The sequence below is a fragment of the Chelonoidis abingdonii genome, chromosome 1 (assembly GCF_003597395.2).
Source record: "Chelonoidis abingdonii isolate Lonesome George chromosome 1, CheloAbing_2.0, whole genome shotgun sequence".
Taxonomy (NCBI): Eukaryota; Metazoa; Chordata; order Testudines; family Testudinidae; genus Chelonoidis; species Chelonoidis abingdonii.
In genome coordinates this window covers 372,278,114-372,286,171 of record NC_133769.1, presented here as the reverse complement: position 1 = coordinate 372,286,171, position 8,058 = coordinate 372,278,114, and the positions used below count along the sequence as shown (strand labels likewise).

Below are 8,058 nucleotides of genomic sequence, written 5' to 3'. Positions count from 1 at the left end.
CTAAAGTTGGTGCCACAAGCACCAACTACAATGGCCAGTCCATTTGTGAATGCCATTCACCTAAGCTCTTTGCTTCTATAATGTCTGTGGCAAGGAGTTCCCCAGGCCAATTATGGTTTATGTAAACAATTTACTTTTATCAGTGTTAAATGTTCATGCTTTCAATGTAATGGAATGTTCCCTTGTTTTTGTGTTACACTGTAAATCTAAATGTCTGATCTACTTTCTTTATTGATAGATTCATTGGGTTTATGGTTAGAAGGCAGCATTAGATCATCCAGTCTGAACTCTTGTATAAAAAAAGGCCACTAAATTTCACTGAGTTATCCTGTATTGAGCGCGAAGACTTGAGTTTGAGTAAGGCCTTGTCCATACTAGGATTTTATATTATGGAATCACAGAGCCACAGGGTGAGGTGGAACTGCTAGGGTCATCTAGCCTAACCTCCTGCCAGTATATAGGGTTCGTTGTGTCTAAACCATCCAGGACAGACAGCTGCCCAGCATCCTCTGGAAACCTCCAGCAAAGGAGCTTCCACAACCTCTTGAGGCATCTGTTCCATTGTCCTCATGTCCTTACAGTTAGGAACATTTTCCTGAGATCTCATCTTAGTCTGCTATACTGTAGTTTGAACTCAATTCATTGTTGTCCCGCCCACTGTGGTAAGAGAGGAGAAATTTTCTCCACCTTTTCTATGGCAGCTTTTCATGTATCTAAAGATGGCTGTCATGACCCTCCTCCTTCTCCTCTTTCCCAAATTAAACATACCCAGTTCCTTTGGCCTTTGCTCATATGGTTTTTATTCAGTCGCTTGGATCCTATTTGTCTCTCTCCTTTGGATACTTTCCAGTTTCTCTCCATCCTTCCTATATATGTGTGACCCAAACTGGACCCAATTCTCCAGCTGAGGCCTAACCAGTGCCAAACAGAGCCGTATTCACCTCCTGTGACTTACATGCTCTGCCTATGCTAATGCAACCTGAAACTGGATTTTGTTTTTATGAAAAATAGTGAACAGCAAGAAATCTCACACCCAGGAGAGATGTAGATATACAAGCCTAACCCTGGTGTAGACAGACTGAGGCCAATGGATCAATTCTTCCATCGCCCCAGCTACCACCTCTTGGGGTGGTGGATTGCCCTCACTGGTGGAAGAACCCCGACCATTGGTGTTAGCAGTGTCTACACTGATGTGGTACAGCAGCACCACTCTAGCTCATTAGTTCTAGTCAAGCCTCGAGCAGATCTTCCAGAATAGCATCCAGTCTGGATCTGCAGAGATGGGGAGTTGGAGAATCCACCACTTTTCTTTGTGGTGTCTCCAAACAATTAATCACCTTCAATGCTAAAGATTTGGCCCTTATTTCAAATGACAGTGTCTCTGGCTTCAGCCTCCAGCCATTAGGTCTTGCTCTGCCTTTCTCTGCTAGATTACAGAGACCATTATTACCCACTGATTTTTCCCCATGAAATTCTCCACTCAATTGTCTTTTTTTTTTAATAAGTTAAATCTCTCACTCTCCGGCATTTACCCCAGTCTCCAATCATTTTTGTAGCGCTTTTCCATAGCCTCCCCAATTTTTCAACATCCTTTTTGAAATGTGGATCCCAGGACTGGATATAGTCAGTTTCACCAATGCCATTGGCAGAGGGAAAAGCGTCTAGTGAGCTGGACCCATGCAAACAAAATACAAGACCATTTTGCCAATATTTGGAGCATCTGCAGGTTTTTACGTCAGTGATTTTCTGTTTCTATCCAGATCATTGATGGAAATATTGAATAGCATTGGCCCTAGAACTGATCCCTGCAGAACTCCACTCATCTCATTCACTGACAATGGCCTCTCGATAACTGCTTTATGAGAACTGTTAATTAGCCAGTTTATATCCATGTTACATATGCTCTACTGATATTGCACTGTGTTCATTTTTAATTGGTATATTTTCCAATATTAAATCAAATTCCTCATAGAAATCAAAGTTTATTGCATCTGCACAGTTTCCTTGATCAACCAAATGTGCACTCTCATTAAAAGATAAAGTCAGATTTATTTGCAAGACTGATTTTCCATAAAGCCTACTGTTGACTAGGATTAATTATATTCCAAGACCTTAATTTTAAACTAATCCAATACCAACTTTCTATTGTTTCCTAACCTTCTGAAATCTTTTTTTTATTTCCCTTTTTTAAATACTTTATGTTTAACATTGGTGCCTGATTGCATACTTCTGATTCCAACTGAGATGTGTGGCAGAGCAGTCAGTTCGTAATTCTGGTGTTCGTAACTCTAAGATTCTACTATGGATTCTGTTTAAAATCCCCCTTGACTTCTAATGGAGTGGAAAGTGTTCCATCACCTCATGTGATATGAACATCTCCTTCTGCTTACTTCCGAATGCAGAGCAAAATTATTTCTTGAACATATCTACATTTTCTGCTGTATTAACAAGTTTTCTTTCTCCTGCTCATAATTGGTGTTAAACTTTTCTGGGATTAATTTTCTTCCTAATATACTTAATAACCTCTTTTTTGTGATATGTAGCTCTGTCAAACATTGAGTTTTCCCTGATGTCTTTAATAACCCTTTCCAACTTTCATAACATCCCATTTGTATTGCTTGCTGTATCTATTCTCTTTTCCCCACTGCCCTCCCTACCCCAGTTACTGCCTCCCCTTGCTCACTGAACTGGGTTTTTAGCCAAAGTTATCCCCTTTTTTTCACTGTGAAATTGTGACTTTTTAGCTGCCTAATGAATTCCTCCAACAAACTCCTAATTTTCATTCCCATTTTTCTGTCTCCATATCCGCCACTTCAATCCTTTTCGCTCATAATTTGCCTCATTTTAGGGGAATTAATACTTTTAAAACATGACGCATCTATAAATATTATTGCTTGGGAACTGTTCTCTCTTTGTCCATTTGAATGTGTAATTAGTCTCATTCTTTCTTTTCCTCTCCTCTATCATATGTTCCCTTGTTTGTCTCTTCTCTAAACTAAACTGTCCCAGATTTTCAGTACATTGCACAAGGATAGTTACCCTCATCAGAAACTCCTTCTTTAGCTGCTCTATTCTTTATAGAGATTGAGTGAAAAAAACTGAGTGCATGTACAGAGCAGATTAGTGTCCATCCCATTCCTTAGGCATTGTCTTTGTTTTGCCCACTAATGGAAATGAGCCAGTGTTTCCGTGGAGCCCAGGTCTTTTCCCTGAGGTGTTTTCTAGCTGGGATGTTTCCCCTGCCACATGACTAGACAAAGGTTTGGTTATTTTCCAATCTCAGATTTTTAGCAATCATGTTAATGGGAAAATCCCTGCAGTATGTATTCTCTAGCCTGGATTTCATTGCATTAAGGAATTTTTTGTTGTTGCCTATTAAGGTTTCCACATCACAATGTGTTAGAATTATTGATGCATGGAGCATCATCTTGTGTGGAATTGGCATTAGTAGGGTCAGTTGTTCATAATTCATTTCTCTGAATAACAAAAATGTCATTTTTCAGTGTGTGAAGAGCCACCAATCTGCTTCACCCATAAGAACAGCACTCAGTAGTGCATGTAGTGTCTCATATAAATATTGTTTCTCCATCCAGGCCTTTCTTCTACGAACATCACCCTAGAGCCTGGGCACATACAAGAAGTCAGGGGAACATACGGTACATGCAGGAGACACGGTTCTGCCTCAGAGTTGGACACTTCTCCCCTACTCCATGTCAGATTTCAACAAAACCGACTTCACCAACCCCTCCACCTTCATCCTGCTGGGCATTCCTGGCCTGGAGGCTGCCCATGTCTGGATCTCCATTCTCTTCTGCACCATGTACATCATAGCCATCTTGGGGAACTTCACCATCCTGTTCATCGTGAAGACGGATCCGAGCCTCCATGAGCCCATGTACTATTTCCTATGCATGCTGGCCATTACCGACCTGGTCATGTCCACGTCCATTCTACCCAAAATCCTGAACATCTTCTGATTCAATTCCAGGGAGATCAATTTCAGTGCCTGCCACACCCAACTGTACTTCATTAACTGCTTTGCAGCAATGGAATCAGGGATCTTTGTGGCCATAGCTTTAGATCGCTATGTGGCCATCTGCCACCCCCTGAGACATTCCACCATCCTGACAAACTGCGTGGTAGCAAAGATTGGCTTGGCTGTCGTGCTGCTTGGCTGCTTAATCGTACTGCCATATCCTTTGCTGACAAGTCAGTGGCCATATTGCAAGACCAACATCATCCCGCACACGCACTGCAAGCACATATCTGTGGTGAATCTCGCCTGCGCCAACTTCTGTGCCAGTAGTTACCACAGTCTCTCTGTGACATTCTTTGTTCCCAATGTGGATGTGGTTTTTATTGCTCTGTCCTATGCCCAGATCCTCAGGGCCATCTTCAGTCTGCTCACAAAGGATGCCCGGCTCAAGGATTTTGGGACCTGTGGCTCCCACCTCTGTGCTACCTTAATCTTTTACATACCAGATCTCTTCTCCTCTGTCATGCATCAGATTGGTAACACTATTCCCCTGTATTTCCTCATTCTCATGGCCAATATCTACCTTCTGGTGCCCCCTATGCTACACCCCATCATCTACGGGGAGAGGACCAAACAGATCCAGGACAGGCTGCTCTCACTATTTACTCATAAAAGGACCTAAAGTTCCCTCCTGATGCTCAGATGTTCAGACCAAGCTCTGTGCAGAGCTGATTGGTTACAAAGTGCTGGGCCGTCTTCCTTGAATCACTGACTGGACAGTCAGAGACATTAAACACTTTACAGCCCTTACTGTGCTGCGTCAGCGTGACAATCTGGGGACTCAGTCTATGTATAACCCATGGAGTTGTCACCTTTCTTATTGCTTGTAACTGGACCCTCAAGGCCCCACCCTGTAACACTCCTTCCAAGAAGGACCCATCTCTGCTCTGACTCTTCTCAACAGGACCTCCCTGTCTCTTGATCCTCTCTACTCTTCCCCTCCATGTCCCTCTTCCCAACCTCCACAGCTGCAAGGGAGCCTTTTTTGGGGAGGGGGAATTTTGAGGGGAAGGGAGTTTAACCATGATTCCAGGGTCTACTTAGGGTCTTAAAAACTCTAATATTTTGGCAGAAAATTTAGCAACTAGCTGACAGGCGCACTGTATCTAATGCCTGTATGAAAGAAAGAAACATAAATAAATATTAGAGCCACTCAGATCTAATACATTTTCTGCAGTCTTGTGGCAAATCACTTAAGGGACATTGGTGCAGTTTAATGTTAATAGATTCATACATTCATAGACTCTAGGACTGGAAGGGACCTCGAGAGGTCATCGAGTCCAGTCCCCTGCCCTCATGGCAGACCAAATACTTGTCCCTAGAACCAGCCCGAAGACATTTATCTAACCTACTCGTCATAAAACAGAATAAAAAAGTTAATTGAACAGATAGCTTACTATCCTCTTGACTGTAAAGGGTTAAAAGTTTCAGAAGCCCTGCTGTCCACCTGACCAGAGAACCAAATCCAGGAGACCAGGCATAGCTTATGAAAATCTGAGAGGGATTTGTGGGACTAGATTTGTCGATTGTGTCAGCGTCTGGGGTCAGAGGAACCAGAACGTCAACCAAGTTTCTCCAATCTCTCCTGTACAGCTATAATTCCAAATAGTAAGTATGATAGATAAAGCGAGATAGGCTTATGTTTGTTTTCTTATCTGCAACTGTGCATTGGCTGAAGGAGTTTAATGTGGATTTGGCTGAAACGGATTTCAAATTCTGTATTTTTTCTGAAAGATTTTTAATTTGTGCTTGAATGACATAGGCGGAGGGTATCTCCAGTGGCCTCCTTGCAAAAAACCCTGTACCTATCATTTTAACTTAAAAGAATAATTTTTACTATTTTCTCGGTTATATGAAAAGTTCTTGTATAAAACCTGATGTTTTTATTCTGCGTGAGACCCCAGGGACTGGTCTGGATCCACCAGGGAAATGGTGGGGAGAAAGGAGGGAGGGGGGAGAGAGAGGCTAATTTCTCTCTGTGTAGGATTACTTTCTCTCTCAGGGAGAAGTCTGGGCAGGGGGAAAGAGAAGGAGGGAGGAAGGTGAATTTTTCCTCTCTGTTTGTGATTCAAGGAGTTTTGAATCACAGTGATCTCTCAGGGTTAACCCAGGAGGGGAGCCTGGGGAGAGCACGGTTGGGGAAAGGGTTTTTCTTTCTTGTGTTGGAGGTCCCAGAGGGTCTGGGTCTTGGGGTTCCCCGGGGCAAGGTTTTGGGGGGAACTAGAGTGTAGCACAGCACTGGAATTCCTGGTTGGTGGCAGTACTATAAATGGTTCTAAGCTGGTGTTAAGCTAGAAGATTCAATGCTGGACCCCATCTCTTGGACGCTAAGGGTCAAAAAGTGGGGATTTTGTACCATGAATGGTAGCAGCGGGTAGGAAAGCCTAAGAATCCAAAAGCCAGTGAGGTTTTTTATTTCTCTCCCTGCTAGCTTTCTGCCCAGGCAAACTGAGAGGTTTGGGTTTAAAAAGCAAAATTTAGTAGGTATTTTTTCTTGTCTCATTTCCCCTGCTAGCTGTGTTAAAGGGCAGGCTAGAGGAGAATTGTTTAAAAAGCAAGGTCTGGCAAGTTTTGGTCTTCCCTTCTGAGTACTCTGAGGCAGAGGCACTAGGATTTAACAAGTCTCTGTTAAACAAAGGGACTCCAGTTGTGAGTCACATAACTGCAGCAAAAACACAGTTTTGCAAATCAGAAAGTTTTTTTTTTCTTTCTAACTCTGTCGGGAATAGCTGGTAGAAGGAGTTTAAAAAAAAGGCACTGTTGCTAGGCAACTCCCGAAGGAGGCAGCGAGACCAGCAGTTCAGACAATAACACCAGAGGGCACCCAACACAGAAAACCAGGAACCAATGAACTTCCTAGGGCAAAGCCTGGATGCAGAGGAACAAATCAAAGAGGCAGACCCACAGGTGAGACAATGGAAAAGAAACTACAAGAACTGGAAAATAAAACAAAAAGGAGATGGAGCTGAGAGAAAGAGAGGGCTGCCCCACAGGAGAGAGCTGGAGATAAACGATTAACGGAGTTGGAACTCCAGAGGCAGGCCCTGGCATTAGAACAGGCTACAACAGAACCCCAGAACAATCCTAACCACACTTCTCCAGTATTGTTCCACATCATCGAAAATTTCCCACCTGCAAGCAGGTGATGGACACTGAGGCCTTCCTAGAAAATTTTGAAAGGACCTGCCTTGGTACAAACATCCCTCAAGACCAGTACTGTATAGAACTGAGGGCCACAGCTGCAGTGGACCCTTTAGCAGAGGTGGCGGCTGAAAATGCCTAAGAAAAAATATGAATGACTATATCACTTTTTCAAACCAAAGGCCAGATACAGAATGGGGATAACACTGAACATGCCATCACCGGAGGTTCGAGCCTAACCATGGAAACCAGATGTGTCATTTCCCCGAACACCTACCACATTGCAAAAAAATTATGAGCCGTGGATATCAGGACCCAAGTGTTAAATCTCTGGACGACAATGCACCTCCTAATCAATTGGAGCAGTTCTTTTAGAGGGTGTTCTGGAGGAAATCGAAAGATACAACCCTCCTAGATGGAAAGCCCAAAACTGTAACTGAGGTGGGGGAGATTGGAGCCAGATGGGTGGAAGTGGCAGAAAAGAAAAAAGCTACTATCAAGGGGAGCGAATACCACAAGGGGCACGCTGACAATAAACCCTATCACCAAGTGCAACCCAGAACCCCACCTACAACCCAAGAAAAGCTCCCTATTCTCTCACCTCACCAATCTCCAGTAACCCACCTCGTCCCAGTGACCAGTCAGCTAGGCAATGCTTCAAATGTAATGAACTGGGACATATAAAGGCCAACTGCACCAAGAACCCCAACCGAGTGCAGTTCATTTCAGCTCCATCACACCAAAGATCCCCAGGCCCAGATGCCTCTCAAATACCCTCGGAGCGAAGGGAAGCCTTGAGAGTGGGCGGAAAGAAGGTTATTGCATGGAGAGACACGGGGGCACAAGTCTCAGCTATCCACCAACCCTTGGTGGACCCCAAA

The 8,058-nt window shown here is 43.6% G+C and overlaps 1 pseudogene; it reads left to right on the top strand.

Moving 5' to 3' along the window:
- Window positions 1-3,710: 3,710 nt before the first annotated feature.
- Window positions 3,711-4,658, top strand: LOC116833920 (olfactory receptor 52M1-like; annotated as a pseudogene).
- The last annotated feature ends 3,400 nt before the right edge of the window (window positions 4,659-8,058 follow it).